At 36.0% G+C, this 22,514-nt stretch overlaps 1 protein-coding gene across 15 annotated transcripts in view; it reads right to left on the bottom strand.

Moving 5' to 3' along the window:
- The window catches only part of MBD5 (methyl-CpG binding domain protein 5), a 524,034-nt gene that overhangs the window by 446,347 nt on the left and 55,173 nt on the right, over positions 1 to 22,514 (bottom strand). For 4 of the 15 annotated variants that reach the window (XM_077153711.1, XM_077153714.1, XM_077153717.1 and 1 more), the window contains exon 2: positions 20,704 to 20,795. The exons of the other annotated variants lie outside the window; for them this stretch is intronic. The gene's annotated coding sequence lies outside the window, so the exon portion shown is untranslated. The remainder of the gene's footprint in view (positions 1 to 20,703; positions 20,796 to 22,514) is intronic. 15 annotated transcript variants of the gene reach the window in all.

Genomic DNA, 22,514 nt, shown 5'->3' with positions numbered 1-22,514 from the left:
TTTCTGCTGGAGAGACGCATATGTTCAAAAAAAAGATCATGGTGATGAATACACAACTATGTGATGATATTGTGAGCCACTGATTGTATATCATGTATAGAATGTTTGCATGTCAAGAATATTTGTATGTTTGTTAACGTTTGACAATAAAAGTATTGAAAAAAAAAATCTCCCATATGTAATTGTCTTGACAGAATGTTTCCTCTCACCCGAACAGAAACCCAGAGGACAGCTTACTCTGCTGTTATTCTCTAGAGGAAGACTCTACTCTCTCAAGACCCGTATATAATATTATAACAGAATTTGGGAGAAAGAGAAGGTTAACATTTTCCTAGTTATTCATGATCACTTCAAATCATTACTGCCATATTCTCAAGTAAAAATTCTATTCTTTTGAGCTTTGCCAGATATACTTTCTTCTCTTTTCCACTTCTAAATATAATCTATAGATCTCCTGATCACCACACACACTCATCAAGGGCTTTGGCACCTGACCTGGTTCACAATAATCCTCACCCGTCCATCTATCCATTAAAAAAAAACCAAAAACAGTAAATGCCTACATTTTTCCCAAGCAAAATTATTTCAGCATATATAATCAAGTAATTTAAATAAATAAGTAAAGAAGAAAAGGCAACCCTTTCTCACAATAGAATTCCAATTAATATACATAAAGGAAAGGGGGAAGAGAGACTACCATTTGGAGAACTTCACAGCAATAAATGCTGCAAATAAATCCACTATGGGATGCTAAAAGTAGTGGGTAAGAGTTTGAGGAGAAACAGGATTTGCATACTTTCAAAGTACCTACAAGGAACTTGCAAAAAACACAAATGGAAAGACAATCACTTTCTAGTGGGTAACCTAGCAAGTAAAAAGTTAATCAAGAAATTAAGATAACTATCACCAGTATTAAGACATCGACATCATGAACCTCTTAATGTGAGAAAGACACACATCGATTTTATAGTATTCTTACCAAAAATGTACACCCTCACTCAATTTATCGATAAATTCAAACTGAGGGACATTTTAAGAAATAACTCATTAATATTCTTCGAAAATACCAAGATCATGAAAGAAAGGGAAAGATGGAGAAACTGTTACAGAATGGAAGACACTAAAGAGCATCCTGGATAGGATCCTGGTACAGAAAAAGGACATGGAAAAATTGGTGAAACTCAAATGAGAGTAATCTGAATTAGTTTTTAGTTAATTTTCTGATTTTATTATGGTTATGAAAGAGGGGTTAACATCAGAAAAAGGCAGGTAAAAATATAAGGGAAGCCTTTATACTATTTTTGAAACTTAAGTCTAAAATATATTTCAAAGTAAAAAGTTAAGGATACAGCAGGAAATAAAAACAGTTCCTGCCAACACTTCAACACTATAAGTTACTTCTCCAGAAGACAATGGGTAGTGTAGATAGTATTACCTGCTATTATAAAACTGACCTCTCTGCTTAGTCTATACTTTAAAATCTTGCAATGTTTAGGGAAGGGGAAACAGGTAGAAGACACTAAAATGCACTCAGTGTCTATTATCTGGCAGGTATTTAAAACATATTATGCCCTTGAATATCTAAAATTCTCTGATATTTACAACACTATCCCAGTTGATAAGGAAATTGTAGTTAAGAGAGGTTAAGTAACCCACCCCTGAGTCATAGAGTGAAAAACTAGCAGAGCTGGGAATCAAATCCAGTTATTTTTGACACTAAAATATAAACTTCCTCTTTATATCATGCTGCCTCCAAACTAAATAGCCTAAAGGCAACATCCTTATAAAGACAGAATATGGTGATTTCCAGGAAGATGACCCAATGGGATACTCTGAGGAACAAGATAGGGGATGGGGAGAAAATGCCCAGGACTGAGGTACTGGGATGTGAGTTAAACAAACAGATTCTCTAGGGTATTTTGGGGAAGAGAGATGCAGGGGAATTGGGATGGGGAAAGTGGGGTGGGTTGAATGACTGTGATTCCCACCAGTGGGGGGGCTGCAGTATTAGGGGAAGTGTGATCAGAGGGAACTGATCATCAGCTGCTGGATGGGGAAAGCTCCACTGGTCTGCAGTTGACAGTACCTGTGGGGAACCCAGAGGCTGACCAGATTGTCCACAGCTAGGAGTGATCGCCTGGCCAGGTGCCAGGAGTAGCCATTTCCATGGGCACAGTGTCTGCCACACCCACCAGATGTCAGGTGCTACTGGTCAGCTGATCTCCTGGGTGCTAATCTGCACCCCAGTCCTAAGGGTCAGGACTGGCTGTCCGGCTGCCAAGGGTAGGGAATAATGCTCTCGCTATGCATGTGGTCTTTGAAACCCCGCATTCCAGGAGGAGTGGACCTAAGGGAGGAAGAGGCAAAACAGTGCCACCTGTTGGCAAGAAACTGTAAATGCAAGTCCACTGCTGCACTCAGGGATGGTGGGGTCTGAGGGAGGAGTCGTCGTCTCAGGATAGCCACCTGCTGGAAGGAAGGGGTAACTGCAGGAAAGCTAACTCCCTATATGCCTAGGGGTTTATATTTTTTCCTAATATTCTTTTTTCTTCTTTTTTTAAATAAAAATATTTTTTCAATATATATTTTATTAGTATTTTAGTTTTTTATTTTATACATTATTTTGTATTATTCTATTTAATTTCACTTATTATTATTATTATTTTAAAAATTTTCTCTCCCTTCAGTGGGCAAAAATCTGAATTCACTCCCAATATATTTTGGGGTGTCTCCAGCTGACTCTGTGGCCTACTACAATTGAAGTATGTTATGTTGTTGTTTTTTCATATTTTTATTATACTCAAATTTTATTTTATTATTGCTATCATTTTTCCTTTTTTATGGGTGCATAGGCAAGTAGTCAAGCATGGATCTCCTGTATGATGGGCGGCTGTTCTACCAGTGAAGTAGTCATGCACTCCAGCCTAGCTTCTAGTAGACTCTCAAGTTGAAATGTATCCTACATGAGATCCGGATCTTGGTTTGGTGGGAATAACTGACAAGCCAAGTGCAAAAAGAAGCCTTCAATACAAAATAAGTAAATACAAAACTTTAGACGAGTGAAGGGAACCAACTTGCAAAATAACCATACTGAGATAATCAAATGCCGCAAACACAACAGAAGATCATAAAGACAGGAAAATCCAAGCAGAAATGGCCCAGCCAAATGACCAAATCAAAACTCCAGACAGGGCACAGAATATTGAACAACAATTCAAAGATATTTATAAAGAAGACTTAAGGAGAGCATTAAGAAGAATTCAAAAGATTAAATAGAAAAATGGCAGACCTCACAGAAATGAAAGATACAGTAGACCAAATTAGAAATACACTAGAGCCACACGATAGCAGATTCAAAGAAGCAGAGTGAAGAATAAGTGAGCTAGAAGACAGAACAATTTAACTAGAGCATATAAAAGAACAAATAGCAAGAAAGGTGGAAAAACGGAACTAGATCATAGGGAAATGACAGACACAAGAAGTGTACAAATATAAGAATCACTGGTGTCCGAGAAGGAAAAGAGAAGAGTTAAGGGCTGGAAAAATTAGTTGAAGATATAATTGGGGAAAACTTCCAAATTCTTATAAAAGACATAAATTCACAAATCAAATTGGCCCAATGAACTCCAAATAGAATAAATCTCAATAGGTCTCTCCAAGACACTTACTAATCAATCTACCAAATGTTGAAGAGAAATAGAAAGGTCTAGAGGAGAGCACTAAATTGAATACGAGTAATGGTAATTTTTTTTTTAACTTTTTTTATTGTATAGCATAACATATATACAAAGCAAAGAAATAAAAAAGCAATAGTTTTCAAAGTACTCTTCAACAAGTAGTAATAGGACATAGCCCAGAGTTTGTCATGGGCTACCATATGATACTCTCATGTTTTTCCTTTTACCTGCTCTAGAATATAGTAGACTAGAGGGCTTAAATATTTTTATCATCACAATCGACTTTTTTTCCTTCATTTTTTGTGAAAAATAATACACATACAAAAAATCAATAAATTTCAAGGCATAGCACCACAATTAGCTGTAGAACATATTTCAGAGTTTGACATGGGCTACAATTCCATAATTTAAGGTTTTTACTTCTAGCTGCTCTGAAATACTGGAGACTAAAAGAGATATCAATTTAATGATTCAGCATTCATATTAATCTGTTAAATCCTATCTTCTCTGGATAACTCCACCATCACCTTTGATCTTTCCATCCCTCTCTTTAGGGGTGTTTGGGCTATGGCAATTCTAAATTTTTCATCTTTGAAGGGTCTGTCACTACTATGGGGTACAGAAAAGGAACCATCTGATGGAGTAACTGTAATTTAAAGGATAAAAAGAAAGAAAAGGAAAAGAATATATCAATTTGACAAAAACTCAAGTATTACATGGTATATTCAAGAACTGCTTTTTTCAGTAATTACTTTGAATGTTAAAAGATTAAACTCATCAATTAAAGGATACAGACTGGGAGAATGGATTAAAACACATAATCCACTCTATGCTGTTTGCAAGAAACACATTTTAGACTCAAGGCCACAATAATAGTGAATGTAAAAGGACAGAAAAAGCTATTCTCTGCAAGCTGCAACCAAAAGAAAGCAGGAATAGTATATGAATGCCAGATAAAAGAGATTTTAAATGTAAAGACATGAGACAAAGATGTACACACATATTAAAAAAAGAACAATTCACCAAGAGGAAATAACAATCATAAGTGTTTATGTTCCCAATCAGGGAACTCTAAAGTACATGAGCAAACATGGCAACACTGAAGGGAGCTATAGATGTTTCAGCAGAAATAGTGGGAGACTTCAATACACCACTCTCCACTATAGATAGAACAACTAGAGAGAAGATCAACAAGGAAATAGAGAACCTAAACATATAAATGAATTAGACCTAACAGACATGTATAGATCATTACACCCCAAAACACCAGGATATATATTCTTTTCTAGCACACATGGAATGATCTCCAGAAAAAATCATATGCTGGGACACAAATTGAGTCTTTATCAATTTAATAAGATTCAAATTATTCAAAGCACTTTTTCTGACCACAACAGGATGAAGCTGTAAATTAATAATCACCAAAGAACCAGAGCTTTTACAAGTATGTGAAGAAAAAAACCAACAAACTTAGTAAGTAGGTCAAGGAAGAAACTGCTAGAGAAATCTGTAAATATCTTGTCACAAATGATATTGAGAATATAAGTTATATAACTTATAGAATGCAGCAAAGACAGTGCTGAGAGGGAAATCTATTGCACTAAATGCTTATATTAAAAAACAAGAACAAGAAAAATTTGAGAATTTAGCTGCTCACCTGCAGATTTTAGAGAAAGAACAGCAAACTAACCTCAAAGCAAATAAAAGAAAAATAATGAAGATTAAACATAAATAAACTGTAGGACAATAAAACAATAGAAAGAATCAACAAAACCAAAAGATGGTTCTTTGAAAAAAAAATCAATAAAATTGATGAACCCCTAGCTAGACTTATGAAAAAAAAAAAAAGAGAAGATGCAAATAAATTCAGAAATGAGAGGAGGGTCATTAGCACAGATCAGGAAGAAATTTAAAAAATCATTAAGAGAATATTATGAATAACATATGCTAAACTAGACAACTTAGAGAAAAGTAAATTCCTAGAGGCACACAAATTACCTTTACTGACTTGAGAAGAAACAGATCTTAACAAACCAATTACAAGCAAAGAAAGTCAATCAGTAATCAAAAACCTCAGCCTCACTTCCCAGCTCTGAGAAAGTGCTGACCTATGCAACCAGATCACATCTGCCCCCAATCCATGAAGGCATAATACAGACCTGCTGCCACAGCTCTATGTATACGCATAAAGTGCCCTGTGCCTTAGACCAGCGCACACCAGGTTTACACTCCCCAAACTGGTGCTCCCCCCCACTGCCCCAGCACAGTTAACATCCTCCCTGGCCGCTAGGTGCACATGCTGACAAGCATCAGGATAACATCCCCAACCTGCACCTATACCTGCCCTGAAACAAATCACCTCACTGAGGGCCCACCCCATGCCTTGCTCCCTGCTGTACAACAATTTTGCAAACACAAGGCCTTAGACTACTGAAAGAAATCAACTCCCAAAGAAAATCAATCAAGATATTTACATGCCATGAAGACAGCAGAAGATCACTAAGCATACCACAATTCAGACAGATATAGCCCCATCTAATGAACAAATTAAAACACCGGAGAAGACACAGATGCTGGAACAACTAGTCAGAGATGTTCATACAACTCTACTTAATAAAATAAGTGGGATAGCAAATGACATAAAGGAGATCAAGAAGACTACTAAAAGCATAAAGAAGAATCTGAAAGAATAAATAGAAAAATAGTAGATATCACAGAGATTAACGACTGTTGACCAAATGAAAAACATACAAGAGACACACAATGTCAGATTTGAAGAGACAGAAGAAAGAATAAGTGATACAGAGGACAGGATAATTGACTTCGAAGACTCAAAACAGCAAATGGCAAAAAAAAATGGAAAAAACTGAATGCGAACTCAGGGAAACGATAGACAAAATAAACCACATAAACATAAGAATCATTGGTGTCCCAGGAGAAGAGAGGAGTAAAGGGCTAGGAAGACTAGTTGAGGATATAATGGTGGAAACTTCCCAACCCCCATAAAGGACATAAATATACAAGTCAAAGAAGCCCAAAGAACCCCAAACAGAATAAGTCCAAATAGGCCTTCCCCATGGCATATACTAATCAGTCTATCAAATGTTGAACAGAAGCAGAAAATCCTGAAACTGGCAAGAGAAAAAACAATTGACTACATACAAGGGAAATCAAATACGACTGAGTTCAGACTACTCAACTAATACCCTGGAAGTGAGAAGGCAGTGGTATGATATATTCAAGATCATGAAAGAGAAAGACTTCCAGCTAAGAATTCTGTACCCAGTCAAATTGTCCTTCAAAACTGATGAAGAGATTAAAGTTTTCACAGACAAAGAAGTCCTGAAAGAATCTGTCAACAAGAGACCAATCCTACAAGAAATACTAAAAGGAGTTCTGCTGGCTGAAATAAGAAGACAGGAGAGGGAGGTCTGGAGGAGGGCGCAGAATTGAAGAGTACCAAAAAGGGTAATTTTAAGAATACAAAGAGAAAGAAGGAAAAGAATACACAGATCAAGCAAATAAAATAAAGAAGATAAGATGGTGGAATCAAGAAAAACATTTTCAGTTTATTTGGTACAAAATTTACATTTTGACTAGTACATTTCCTAATAAAACTTATGTTGACAGCTTAATTGAACACAGGAAGTATATGGAACCTTGAGTAGGGCATGAGGTTTTGTAGGTTTGTCCAGAATGATGCCCCGATAAATCCCAGAGTGATTTGAACAGTGAGTAAAAACAAAATTTGTAAAGCCCCCTTGGGAGAATGGTGAGAAAGGGGGAAAACAACTTCCCCAAGTGGAGAGTTCTTGATATTCTCACAAGCAGCGGGGATAACCAAAGCAATAGGCGGAGCCCTCAAACCGGGGGTTTGTTCACATGAAACTTAACCCTGCAAAGGATAGGCTAAGCCTACTTAAAATCAGGCCTAAGAGTCACCACCAGGAGAACCTCTTTTGTTGCTTAGATGTGGCCTCTGTCTCTCTGCCAACATGACAAGTAAACTCACTGCCCTCCTCCTCTCTATGTGGGATATGACTCCCAGGGATGTGGACCTTCCTGGCAACATGGGACAGAAATCCTAGAATGAGCTGGGTCTCAGCATCAAGGAACTGAGAAAACCTTCTTGGCCAAAAGGGGGAAGAGAAAAATGAGACAAAATAAAGTGTCAATGGCTGAGAGTTCTAAACAGAGTCTAGAGGTTATCCTGGAGGTTATTCTTATGCTTTATATAGATATTACCTTTTTAGTTAAGATGTAACTGAGAGCCTAAGGTAACTGCCTGAAAATGCAGAGCTGTGTTCCAGTAGCCATGTTTCTTGAAGATGATTGTATAATGAGATAGCTTTTGCAATGTGACTGTATGACTGTGAAAACCTTGTGTCTGATGCTCCTTTTATCTACCTTATCAAGAGGTGAGCAAAACATATGGATTAAAAATAAATAGATAATAGGGGGAACAAATGTTAAAATAAATGTAGTAGACTGAAATGCTAGTGATCAATGAAAGGCAGGGGTAAGGGGTATGGTATGTATGGATTTTTTTCTGTCTACTTTTCTGAATTGATGCAAATGTTCTAAGAAATGATCATGATGATGAATATACAATTATGTGATCATATTGTGAGTTATTGATTATATATCAAGAATGGAATGATCAAATGGTAAGAATGTTTGTGGCTCTATGTTGGTGTGTTTAATAAAAAAAAGAAATGCATTTTCAGTAATAACTTTGAATGTTAACAGACTAAACTTACCAATTAAAAGACAGATTGGCAGAAAGGATTAATAAACATAATCCAGATATATGCTGCTTTTAAGAGACTCATCTTAGACACAAGGATACAAATACATTGAAAGTGAAAGGATGGAAAAAGATTTTCCATGGAACTTGTAATCAAAAGAAAGCAGGAGTAGCTATATAATATTGGACAAAACAGACTTTAAAGACATCATAAGAGACAAAGAAGGACACTATATACTAATTAAAGGACACTATATACTAATTAAAAATATAATAATTAATATAATTAATTAGTATATACCTGGAAGATATAACAGTCATGTTTATGCTCCCAATCAAGGAGTTTCAAAGTACATGAGACAGACAGTGGTAAAACTGAAAGGAATTGTAGATGTTTCAACAATAGTAGGATATTTTAATACACCACACTCCTCTATAGATAGAACAACAAGACAGAAGATCAACAAGGAAATAGAGAAGTTAAATAACTTGATAAAAGAATTAGACCTAACAGACATATATAGGTCATTGTACCCCAAAACACAAGGTTATACATTCTTCTCCAGAGCTCATGGAACATTCTCTAGGATAGATCACATGCTGGGCACAAAACAAGTCTTTATAAATATAAATACACTGAAATTATTCAAAGCACTTCTTCTGATCGCAATGGGAAGAAGCTGGATCCACCAGAGAATGAGAACATTCACAAACAAACGGATATTAAATAACACACTCTCAAACAATCAGTGGGTCAAAGAAGAAATTGCTAGAGAAATCAGTAGCTATTTGGAGATGAATGAAAATAAGAATAAAACTTATCAGAACTTCTGGGATGTGGCAAAGGCTGTGCTGAGAGGGAAATTTATTACCCTAAATGCCTATATTAAAAAATAAGAAAGACCAAAAATTGAGGACTTAATAGCAAACCTAGAAGAACTTGAGAAAAGTACAGCAAACTAACTCCAAAGCAAATAGGAGAAGAGAAATAACAAAGATTAAAGCAGAGATAAATGAATGAGAGAACAAAAGAATAGAATGAATCAATAAAACCAAAAGTTGGTTCTTTGAGAAAATCAATAAAATTGATGGGCCACTAGCAAGACTGACAAAGAAAAAAAAAAAGAGGATGCAAATAAATAAAATCAGAAATGAGAAGGGGTACATTACCACAGACCCTGGAGAAATAAAAGAAATCATAAGAGGATACTATGTCTAGTATGCCAACAAACTAGACAACTTAGATGAAATGGACAAATTCTTGGAGACACACAAAATAGCTACACTGACTCAGGAAGAAAAAGAAGATCTCAACAAACCAATCACAAGTAAACAGATTCAATCAGTCATCAAAAATCATCCTATAAAGAAAAGCCCAGGGCCAGATGCCTTCACAGGGGAATTTTCTTAAACATTCCAGAAAGAACACACACCAATCCTACTTAAATTTTTCCAAAAAATTGGGGAAAAAGGAACTTTACTAACTCATTTTATGAAGCTAATATCATTTTAATAGCAAAACCGGCTAAAGATGCTATAAGAAAGGAAAACTACAGGTTAATCTTCCTAATGAACATCAATGCAAAAATTCTCAATAAAATACTAGCAAATAAAATCCAAGAGCATATTAAAAGAATTATACACGATGACCAAGTGGCATCTGTATCAGGAATGCAAGGATGGTTCAACACAAGAAGATCAATTAATGTAATACAGTACATTAACAAATCAAAAGGGAAAAATCACAGGATAATCTCGATTGATGCTGAAAAAGCATTAGAAAAATTCAGCATCCTCTTCTGATTAAAAACACTCCAAAAAAAAAAGGAATCAAAGGTTAACTACCTCAATATGATGAATGGAACATGTGAAAAACCAATAGTCAGCATCGTACTCAATGATGAGAAACTGAAAGTTTTTCCCCTAAGATCAAGGGACAAGGACGCCTACTGTCACCACTAATATTCAACATTGTGCTAGCAGTTCTAGCTAGAGCAATCATGTAGGACAAAGAAATGAAAGGAATCCAAATTGGAAAGGAAGAAGTAAAACTCTCATTATTTGCAAATGATACTATATAATACAATATGATAGGATTATACTATACTATACTATACTATACTTGGAAGATCCTGAGAAATCTATAGCAAAGTGACTAGAGCTAATAAATTCAGCAAGCTAGTGGGATATACAATTAATGTGCAAAAATCAGTAACATTTCCATACACAAACAATGACCTATCTGAGGAGTTAGTTAAGGAAAAAATTCATTCAAAATAGCAACTGAAAGAAGTACTTTGGAATGAACTTAACTAGGGATGTAAAGCACTTGTATACAGAAAACTACATAACATTGCTATAAGAAATCAAAGGAGATCTAAATAGGTGGAAAGATATGCCTTGCTCACGGATAGGAAGGGTAAATATAGTTAAGATGTCAATTCTCCCCAAATTGATCTACAGATTCAACATAGTACCAATCAAAATCCCAACAACCTACTTTGAAGATTTGGAAAAGCTAACTACCAAATTCATCCAGAAAGGAAAGAGACCCAAATAGCTAAAAGAATCCTAAAAAAGAAGAACGAAGTGGGAGGATTAACCCTCCCTGACTTTAAAACCTATTATAAAGCTGCAGTGGTCAAAACAAGCTTGCACAAAGACAGAAGCATTGACCAATGGAATTGAATTGAGAGTGCAGAAATAGACCATCAAAACTATGGACAACTGATTTTGACAAGGCCCCCAAATCCTCTGAACTGGGACAAAATAGTCTTTATAATTAGGCATGGAAGACCTGGATATGAATCGCTAAAAGATTGGCCCCCTATCTTAAACCCTAAACAAAAATTAACTCAAAGTGGATCAAGCACCTAAATATAAGAACTAGCACCATAAAACTCCTAGAAGACAATGTAGGGAAACATCTTCAAGACATAGTAATAGGAAGTAGCTTCCTAAACTTTACACCCAAAGCACAAGCAACAAAGGAAAAATAGATAAATGGGAACTCCTCCAAATCAAATGATTCTGCATATCAAAAGACCTTGTCAAAAAGGTGAAGAGGCAGCCAACTCAATGTGAGAAAATATTTGGAAATCACATATTGGAGAAAGATTTGATTTCCTATATATACAAAGAAATCATACAACTCAACAACAAAAGAACAAACAACCCAATTATAAAATGGGCTAAAGATATCAATAGACATTTTTCTGAAGAGCAAATACAGATGGCTCAAGAGCACATGAAGACATGTTCATTTTCATTGGCTATAAGGGAAATGCACATCAAGACTAAAATGAAATTCTACCTCACACCTATAAGAATGGCTTCTATGTCTAAACAAACAGGAAACTGAATGTTGGAGAGGATGTGGAGAAACTGGGACATTTATGCACTACTGGTGGGAATGTATAATGGTGCAGCCACTATGGAAGACTGTTTGGCTTAGAAAACTAAATATCGAATTGCTCTATGACCCAGCAATAGCACTACTTGGTAAATACCCAGAAGAGCTGAAAGCAACAATACAAACAGATATTTCAACACTGATGTTCAGAACAACATTATTCACAATTGCCAAAAGATGGGTGACACAAACCAAATGTCCATCAATAGACGAGTGGATCAACAAAATGTGGTATATTATGCAGCAGTAAGAAAAAATGGTCCTGAAGCACATGACAAGATGGATGAGCCTTGAGGACATAATGCTGAGCAAAATCAGCTAGACACAAAACGATAGATATTGTATCATTCCACTTTTATGACCAACATAAAGGTATAATCAGAGGCTTATAATACAGAATATAGGGGACTTAATGAACATAGAAATTAAAGATGGGTGAACCATTAGCTAGTGAGGTTGAACTCCAATGTATGGGAATAGATAGGAGCAAAGGTGATTCTCTAGTGGGTCTAGAAGTAATGTTACCATATTGAAGATGAACAAGATTGAAAGGGGTGGTATAGAACCTCATGTCCTGCTGATTCACACTAGAAATATGAACTAGTTCTCGTAAGAATTACTTCAAAGATATGATTCTTGTATAAAGAGTTTTTAAGTCCAGGGTACAGGGGGAAAACTGCTATTGCATGCTCAGAGCTATGTTCAAAAGGAAACCATCAGCACTACCACAGCAACAGCAGAGGTAAATAATGGGGTGAGACTCCTGGAAATTTGAAAGAACACCTAGGGCATTATATAAGATTCTACAAAGGTTCCATGCACTAGGGTAATTTTCCAGAAACCTACAGCCTTCAGATAGGTCCCTGGACCAAATAACTTATGAAATGCAGAGGGCTGAGCCTCTCCAGAACATCACCTAGTTCTAACCCATATTATTAACAGCCCCTTCCAACGTGAAAAAGCTAGAATGGGAATAGCCCAAGTACCCCTAAAGAGTGAAAGAAAGGTCAAAGGTGATAGTGGAATTACACAGAAAGGATAGGGTTTAACAAATGAGCATGACTGATGAATATACTGATTTTCTTTTAGTCTCCAGTATTTTAGAGGAGGTAAAAGTAAAAAGTTAAAATTGTGGAATTGTAACCCATACCAAACTCTGAAATCTGTTCTACAACTTATTGTTGTGATGCGCTTTGAAATTTGTTGCTTTTTTGTACGTTATTTTTCACAAAAAAGAAAAAAAATAGTCTATTGTGATGATAAATGTACAGCTATGATGATAATGTGAACCTCTGAGTGTACACTTTGGAAGATTACATGGCTTCTGAATACATAATATATATCAATAAAAAAGAAAAGGATTTGGGGGGCCTGATTTTTGACAAGGAAAAGGAAAATTAAAAAAAATATATGGGGTGAGGGACAAGAGTTAAGAGGAGGTTTAGATTTTCTATATGGCAAGGATGTGTTTATTGGTTTTCTTTCTCTTGGAAACAATGAAATTATCATTGAGAATGTTGATAAATGCAGGTAGCTGAAGGATACACTGACGGAGAAGCAGATTGGTGAACAATGGTGTATACTTATGAACGAAGGTTGTGCTGCTACAAGAAGGAACAAAGTTGTGAGGCGTGCAATGACGTGAATAACATGTGGGACGTTTGGTGAGACAAAATAAGCCAGAAACAAAAGAACAACGATGGTATGATCACCTTTAGAAAATGCTTTTAAAAAAACAGGGGCCTAGATTGCAAGTTTTTAGAGCAGACACGTTAAGTCCGGAGTGGTGATTAATACTTCTGGATTTTGAGAGGCTGTTTTATATATATAACCTGATATTTAGAGAAAAGAACAAAGCCAAACAGGTTGGGGTTGAAGTAATTCAGAACATAGGAGTAAGGAAGACAGTGTCAAATGGAAAAAAGGTTTATTTCATCTGGAACTGAAATTTTCTGCACTGCATTATCTAATTCAACCTATCTATATAGCTCGTTTGAACAACTGAAACACAGGGAGCACAGAGTAAAAAAGAGTTCCTTTAATTCTGTATAGATTATTGTAATGCTTGGAAAGATCCTAGAGTATAAGAAGCAAATAATCAAAAAGTATTGGCAAAGTCCTCCGAGGGAGGGGAGAAAAAATATGGAACTATTAAACCTTACTATCAGGGAATCCCCTGATACTGTGTCAAACTTCAAGGACACCCAAATCAATAGGCTGTGCCCTTGATCATAAGGCTTACTCTTGAGAAGCTTATGTAGGTAGGAGAGATGCTTAGACTACCTACAGGCATGCCTAAGAGTTACTTCTGGAGGACTTCTGTTGTTGCTCAGATGTGGCTTCAGTCTCTCTAAGCCCAACTCTGGACGTGAAATCATTGCCTTCCCCTCTACGGGGGACATGACATCCAGGAGTGAAAGTCTCCCAATGATGTGGGAGAGGATTCCCAGGGATGAATCTAGACCTGGCACCGTGGGATCAACAATTCCATCCTGACCAAAAGGGGGAAAAGAACTGCAATTAATAAAGTATCAGTGGCAGAGAGAGTTCAAATAGAGTCGAGAGATTACTCTGGAGGTTGCTCTTACGCAAGCTTTAGGTAGACCTTGCAACCTATCATAACCTGCCAACCCCCAGCCAGGACCATTCCAACCAATTCTATAGAACATCTAGGGCAATACATAAGATTCCACAAGGGTTCCATGCACTAGAGTTAACTTTCCAGAAACTAAGAACCTCCAGATGGGTCCCTGGTCCAGATAAGTCCTGAAACCCAGCCCAGTCTCTCTAGAACATCAGATAGTTCCTTCTTTGTACCCCATATTAGTGATAGACCCTTCAAAAATGAAAAATTTAGAACTGCCATAGCCCAAACACCTCTAAAGACAGATACAGAAAGATCAAAGGTGATGGTGGAGTTATACAGAGAAGACAGGATTTAACAAATGAATGTGAATGCCAAATTATTAAATTGATATCTCTTTCAGTCTCTAGTATATTAGAGCAGCTAGAAGTAAAAGTCTAAAATTGTGAAATTGTAAGCCATGGCAAAGTCTGAACTATGTTCTACGACTAATTGTGGTGCTGTGCTTTGAAATTTATAGCTTTTTTGTATATATGTTATTTTTCACAAAAAAAAAGAAGGGAAAAAAGCCAATTGCAATGATTAAAAAATATTTAAGCCCTCTAGCCTCCTACATTCTGGAGCAGCTAGAAGGAAAAATATGAGAACTGTATGGATGCCATGACAAACTCTGGGATCTTTCCTGTAACCACTTTTTGAAGAGTGCTTTGAAAACTATTGCTTTTTTATTTCTTTTCTTTGTATATATGTTATACTATACAATAAAAAAAGTTTAAAAAAATTAACATACTACTGTAACAACTGATAGTTGTACCAGCAATATGAAGACATACTTTCTTCTATATCAGTGCCAAAAATACTTAAAATTGTTTTTGAAGTTCTGTCTGATAGGTATAGAGTTCTGCTTCATTGATACCTAACATTCATTTCCTTGGTTGCTGGTCAGAATGAACATCTTTCCACAAGTTCTTTGGCCCTTTTAAAAATTGTATTATCTTTTTCTTGTTTTTATCTGTAATGTCTTATCTATTAGAGAAATTAACCATTTGTCTTTTGTATTACAAGTATGTTTCCAAATCCATCATTTGTTAATTGTCTGAAAGTATCTTTTGCCACGTAAAGGTTTAATGTTTATATAATAATAATAATAATAATAATAATAATAATAATAATAATAATAATAATAATAAAAATGCCCATTCTTCACTGATGTGTTGCATTCTGGCAGCTTTAACAAACCAAAACAGTTTGGTTTAGCAAACCAAATCCACTGGACTGGGACATAATAGTCTCTTCAGTAAATGGGTATGGGAAAATTGGATATCAATAGTCAAAAGAATGAAAACAGACCCCTACCTTTCACCTTATACAAAAACTGATTCAAAACAGATTAAAAGCCTAAATGTTAGAGCCAGTACCATAAAACTTCTAGAAGAAAATGCCAGGAAATAACTTCAAAGTCTAGTCATAGGAGGTACCTTCTTCAACTTTACACCTAAAGCATGAGCCGCGAAAGAAAAAATAGAAAAATGGGAACTCCTTAAGATCAAGAGCTTCTGCACCGCAAAGGACTTTGCAAAAAGTTGAAGAGGAAGCCAATTAATGACAGAAAATATTTGGAAGCCACTTATCAAATACAGCTTTGATATCCTGTGTACATAAAGAAATTATACAATGCAACAACAAAAGAACAAACAACCCAATTATAAAATGAGCAGAGGATATGAATAGACACTTTTCCAAAGGGCAAATGCAGATGGCTAAAAAGCACATGAAGGGATGCTCATTTTCATAGCTATAAGGGAAATGCAAATTAAGATGACAATGAGATATCACCTCGCATCGATAAGAATGGCTGCTATTAAAAAGACAGATAAATATAAACGTTGGAGAAGATGTGGCAAAACAGGAACACTTACTCACTGTTGGTGGGAATGTATAAGTGGTGCAGCTGGTGTAGAAGACACTTTGGAGATTCTCAGAAAACTAATTTTTTGAGATATCCTATGACACAGCAATACCAACACTCAATATATACCCAGAAGACCTGAGAACAGTGAAACACATTTGCACACCAATGTTTATAGCAGCACAATTCACTACTGCCAAAAGATGGAAACAATCCAAGTGCCCATCAAAAGCTGAGTGGGTAAACAAAATGCAGTAAATACATGTTGGAATATTACGCAGCAGTAAGTCGAAATGATGTCACAAAACATATGACAACATGGATGAACCTTGAGGACACAATGCTCAGTGAAATAAGTCAGACACAAAAGGACAGATACTGTATGATTTCGCTATTATGACTCAGGTAATCTCAGAAGTTACACTGTAGAATATAGCAGACCTAGAGGTACACAATAGCGAGAGATGGAGGAAAAGCTACCCAAAGAGGTTGAATCTAAATGCAAGGGAATGGACAGGAGTGATGGTAACTAATTAGGTTTATAAATAACATTGCCATATTGAAGGTGAATATGATTGAAAGGGGATGTATACTGCCATGTATCCCACTGATTATATCAATAGTTATAAATAAGTTCTCACATGAACTATTTCAATGGTTTGATAGTGGACAAAGTTAACAGTAGAGACATATAGGGGGAAAACTAAAAATGCATGCTATGGCTAATACTTAACAGGAAGACATTAACAAGACTACAGAACTACCAGGGATAACTAACTGGGATGGGGGAGGGACAAGTAATAAAGAGTAATTTTGATTTGTTAGTTGGTGACATTGTCATCACATAATTCATTTTGAAATTAGTTGGTCCATTGTCATCATGAACCAATGAAAACTTTCTAAAATTGAGAGTGCTATTGATTATATAATCAAAGACACCATAAGACATGGTTTGAATTGGGGGTAGGGCAAGGAAATGGTCACAGTGACAGATCCCTGCTGACTGAGATTTAAGTCTAGGCTGAATGAGAATGAAATGAGACAAGAGAGAAAATTCAGAATATGTAAGTTACAGAGGCAGAGGGCAAGGCTTTATTTTAAGAAAGTGTACTACTGGAGTAAGATTTCAGAAGGTGATGGCATATACTTCCTATGTTATTTCTACAAATTAATTATACCTTCTATAATAGCTTTTATTTACATTATCCATTATGCCCAATAGATGGAGGGGGCTGAAGGATACAATGACTGACAAGTACAATGGCAAAAAGTGATATATTTATATGATAGAATCTGGTGAAGCTACAAAAAAGGAGATACTCGAAGGGTACACAACAAACTGAATAAACCTTGTGGATAATGTGTTGTGCAAAATAAGCCAGAAATGAAAGAACAAATATGTTAAGGTCTCTCTCAGAAAATTTAAGAAAATGGGAGCCTAGATTGTGGGTCCTTATGGCAGGCAGCCATATTAGGTCTGAAGTTGTAAATGCATTTCTGGACTCTGAGACACTGAGCTGTATATGAATCAGCTGATGTTTCTCTGGAACTTTGAACAGCTCTGTGACACTTAGGTCCTAAAAATGGAGTGCTTCAGAACTGAAAGTTAGCATAGCTATATATGATAACAAAGTAACCACAAAAGAGATCAGGCCTCAATTAGAGTTTAAAACAAAGTCAATCTGGCTGGTTCTAAAGTAAATTAGAATGTAGGCTAAAAGATGATAGTGTATGTACTCTAGCCCTTCATTTACTGAATGAGATCAAAGGCAGAGAGGTTTATTATGTCTAGAATCTAAACTTTCTGTAACACATAATCTAAATCAACCTCTCTGGAGAGCTCATTTAAACAACCCAAACTCTTGGAGTTTAGAATGGAAACCAGGCCTTACAAATCCCTACAGCTTAATATAATACCAGGATATATCTCAGACTATGGTTGGCTGATAATTAAAAAGTATTGGTAGCGTCCCTTGAGGATCTGAGGGGGAAATATATACATGGAACTATTCAATTCTCCCATTTGGGAAACCCGGGGTACTCTCTAAACCATTGGGGACACCCAAGAAAATAGCCAAGCCCTGGAGTTTGAGGCTTAGCCTCATGAAACTTATTTCTATAATGTAGATGCTAAGGTTACCCATAATGAGGCCTGAGAGTTATTTCCAGGAAGCCTCTTTGTGGCTCAGAGGTGACTTTCAGTCTCTCTAAGCCCAACTCTGCAAGGAAAATCATTGCCCTCCCTCACTACGTGGTACGAGCCATTCAGGAACAAGTCAAGGCAATGTGGGACATGATTCCTAGGGATGAGTCTGGCCCTGGCACAGTGGTATCAGTAACTTCTTCTTGACCAAAAGGGAGAAAAGAAGTGTGATTAAATCAGGTATCAGTAGCCAAGAGAGATCAAATGGAGTCAAGACGCTACTCTGGAGGCTGATCTTATGCAAGCTTCAGTTAGAGAGTGCTAATTGCCATGGGTTGCTAAACTCCAATCAATATCACTCCTGTTGACTCTTAAACTGAGACTCTATAAAAGTTTCATGTACTCAGTTTGCCTTCCTGGAACATATAATTCCCAGCGGGTTCCTAAGATAAATCTGGAAACTCAGAGGGACCAGCTTCTCCAGGATTATCAATTAATTACATCCCTCTATCCTTTAGTTGTGGATACTCCTTCTCAACATGAAAAAGTCAGAACAGGCATTGCCCAATGACCCCTATATATTGGGAGAAGGATTAAAGCTGGAGGAGGTATAACAGAGAAAATGAGATTTAACAAACAAGTAAGGCTGCTGAATTACTATATTAAAATTTCTTCTACCTCCAGTGTTTTGGAGCAGCTAGGAAGAAAAATCTGAGATAATGGAATGGTAGCCCAAGACAAATTCTGGGATCTGCTCTGTAACTATTGTTGAAGTATGCTTTGAAAATTATTGCTTTGTTGTTTCTTTGTCTTGTATATATGCTATATTCTACAATAAAAAAAGTTAAAAAAAAAAGACAGAATATGGCAATTCATTTTGAAATTATATGCTTTCAGCAAAGAACAAGAAAAAATATTCCCTGCCTTCATGGAACTTACAGACTTGCGGGGCTGAGGATAAAGGTGAAATGTGAAGCTTTACATGTCTAGTGACAACGGCCTATAGAACTGTCTGATTTTCTAAAGTTACACAAAACACCTTGGGAATTCGAAGAGGAGGCCAAAAACCAGTCAGGATTGGCACAATGGAAGTACTTGAGGGTGATGAATTGGGGGTAGGGCAAGGAAATGGTCACAGTGACAGATCCCTGCTGAATGAGATTTAAGCCTAGGCTGAATGAGAATGAAATGAGACAAGAGAGAAAATTGAGAATATGTAAGTTACAGAGGCAGAGGGCAAGGCTTTATTTTAAGAAAGTGTACTACTGGAGTAAGATTTCAGAAAGTGATGGCATATACTTCCTATGTTATTTCTACAAATTCATTATACCTTCTATAATAGTTTTTATTTACAAAGTATAAAAATAGGCTCAAATTTCTTTGATCTTATAAAATGAAGTTCTCAACCCTGCATTCCCCCTTCTCTGATTCCTTTAACAGCCAAGTTTCTTGAAAAGAATATTCTACATTTAGGATCTACAATTACTATTATGGGCATGGAGATACAATGATAAATAACTCTGACACAGCCAACATATCATTCCACTCAAAATACTCCTTTGAAGGTCACTTTTGGCTTCTAAATTACAAAATTTAACAATTGTTTTTTAGTTCTTATAGCTCATATAAGGTGGGGGTATATGACAGGTCAGATTCTGGATACATATTGACAATAAAGGCTGTATCAGTTCCTGGTACTTTAGATGTATGGTATAAAGGGAAAAGGGAAGCAAGCATGTCTAAAAGGCTTTTAGCCTAAGGAATTGAAAGGGTGGGGTTGCCGTTAATTAAAATAGGAAGGACTACAGGTAGAGAAGGTTTGGGAAGTAAGATTAGAGATTCAGCTTTGTATATTCAAGTGGTGGTTTGAGAAGGCATTTCCATATATAAGTCTGGAGGCTAGTAGCAATGTTTTGGCTAGGGAAATAAATTTGGAGTTGTAGGCAAAGAGATGTTCACAATGACAATGGCTCAATTCTCCTGAAGGGAATGAGCAGAGACAGAAAAGAGCAGGAAACCAATGGCTGTTATCTGGGACACTATGACATGAAGAGTAAGAAGAATCCCAAAGAAGATTGAGAAAGAGGAATCAGTGAGATGGTAGGAAAAAAACCAAGGGATTGTGGGATCCTGGAATACAAGCGAAAAAACAATGTATGAAGGAGAGTGATCATGATCAAGTAGCTTTGTTAACTATGCCACAAATCTGGAAGTTGTTCTCTGCAACTCACTCTTCGCTGCATTTTAAAAATATCTTCCAAGTTTATCTTCTCTCTAAACTGCCACTTCCTTATCAGCGCTCCAATTTTCTCAATTCAGCATCCTGAACAAATCAAAACACAATTGAAATGATTACATAGCACTCCTCCCAATTCTGCCAATTGTGGTTTTTTAAATATGTATTTTTAATGACAAATCCTCACATACATACATTCCATACATGGTGTACAATCAATGGTTCACAATATCACCACTCAGCTGTGCACTAACCACTATGACCATTTTTAATAACATACGCATCATTTCAGAAAAAGAAATAAAAAGAAAAGTGAAAAAACTATGCATACCATACTCCTTACCCCTTCCTCTCATTGACCACTAGTATTTCAATCTACCCAATTTATTTTACTCCTTATCCCCACTATTATTTATTATCCTTATTTTTTTTACTTATCTGTCCATACCCTGGATAAAAGGAGCATAAGATACAAGGTTTTCACATTGTAAAAGTTATATCTTTATACAATCTTCAAGAATCAAGGCTACTGGAACAAAGCTCAACAGTATCAGGTACCTCCCCTCAGGTACTCCAATACACCATAAACTAAAAAGGGATATCTATATAATGCATACGAATAACCTCCAGGTTAAACTCCCGACTCCGTTTGAAATCTCTCAGCCACTGAAACTTTATTTGCCTCATTTCTCTCTTTCCCCTTTTGGTGAAGAAGTCAATTGTGCTCGATTTATTGTGTGTTCCTTGTTTAGTTCTTCAGCACCATCTCTCAATACTCCCCCAGAATACCTTTAGGTTTCTGCTGTAACCAATTCCTTGCATTATCTGTAAACATCAAGTTCCAAAATTTTTATTTCTCTAAATACGTGCATATGCTGCTATAGAAATCTGGCCAATTTCTGACCCTATCCTATTTTTTCTTCACTAAACTCTTATTCATCATTCAAAATTCAGCTCCAATTCCAAGCAATCTTCCCAAACTTCATCAGGCAAGGTTAGGTTCCCCTTCCTTGCAGCTATACTTTATATGAATTACTATTTTCTTGCTTAGCTCCATCACTGAACTGTGAAATACCTTGCAGGACAGGGTATCTTTCATCACTAGACCCTCAATTTAGCAGAGCAAAAAAGCTATGCATTTAATAAACATTTGCTGGATTACTGAATGAATACAGAACATAAATACAGATCCTTAACAAAATATTATGATTTTAAAAACAAAGTACTATATATAAAATAAAATAATGGAATATAAATAAGTAAAATACTATAAGCCAGAAGTATAATATTAAGACTGACTGAAGAACCATGCTCATAGAGTTTTTATTTCTTGTAGTCACTCAGCGTTTTCATGACTCTCTCTCAAGACAATTTATTTAATAGGAAAGCTATATTAATTTTTTCTGATTGAAAAATCATAAATGCTCACATTAAAAATATTCATAAAAGGGAAAGGAAAGAACATTACTGAAATCTGTTAAGTCAAAATTAATAAGGGCCTATAATTTTGTGCAAATAGATTTATACTACATGTGATGCTTTTACCTATGGTTTTATAAATAATGCACATTTCCATATAAGCAATGTAGATTTAAGTAACACAGTAGTTAATAGTAATGCCTCTGCCTCTAGAATCAGACTACCTGTGTCAATAACCTAGCTCTTTTTCTTCATAGGTGTGTGACCTTGGGTAAATTACTTTTCTTCATCTCATAAATCATATTTAAAATGGGGACAAAAATAGTACATATCTTTTGGAGTTGTGGGGAGGATACGAGATACTCCATGCTAATACTCAGAATAGTA

Source organism: Tamandua tetradactyla, chromosome 3, assembly GCF_023851605.1.
Source record: "Tamandua tetradactyla isolate mTamTet1 chromosome 3, mTamTet1.pri, whole genome shotgun sequence".
Classification (NCBI taxonomy): Eukaryota; Metazoa; Chordata; class Mammalia; order Pilosa; family Myrmecophagidae; genus Tamandua; species Tamandua tetradactyla.
The sequence above is the reverse complement of the archived record's forward strand: the minus strand, read 5'-3'. Positions and strand labels throughout refer to the sequence as shown.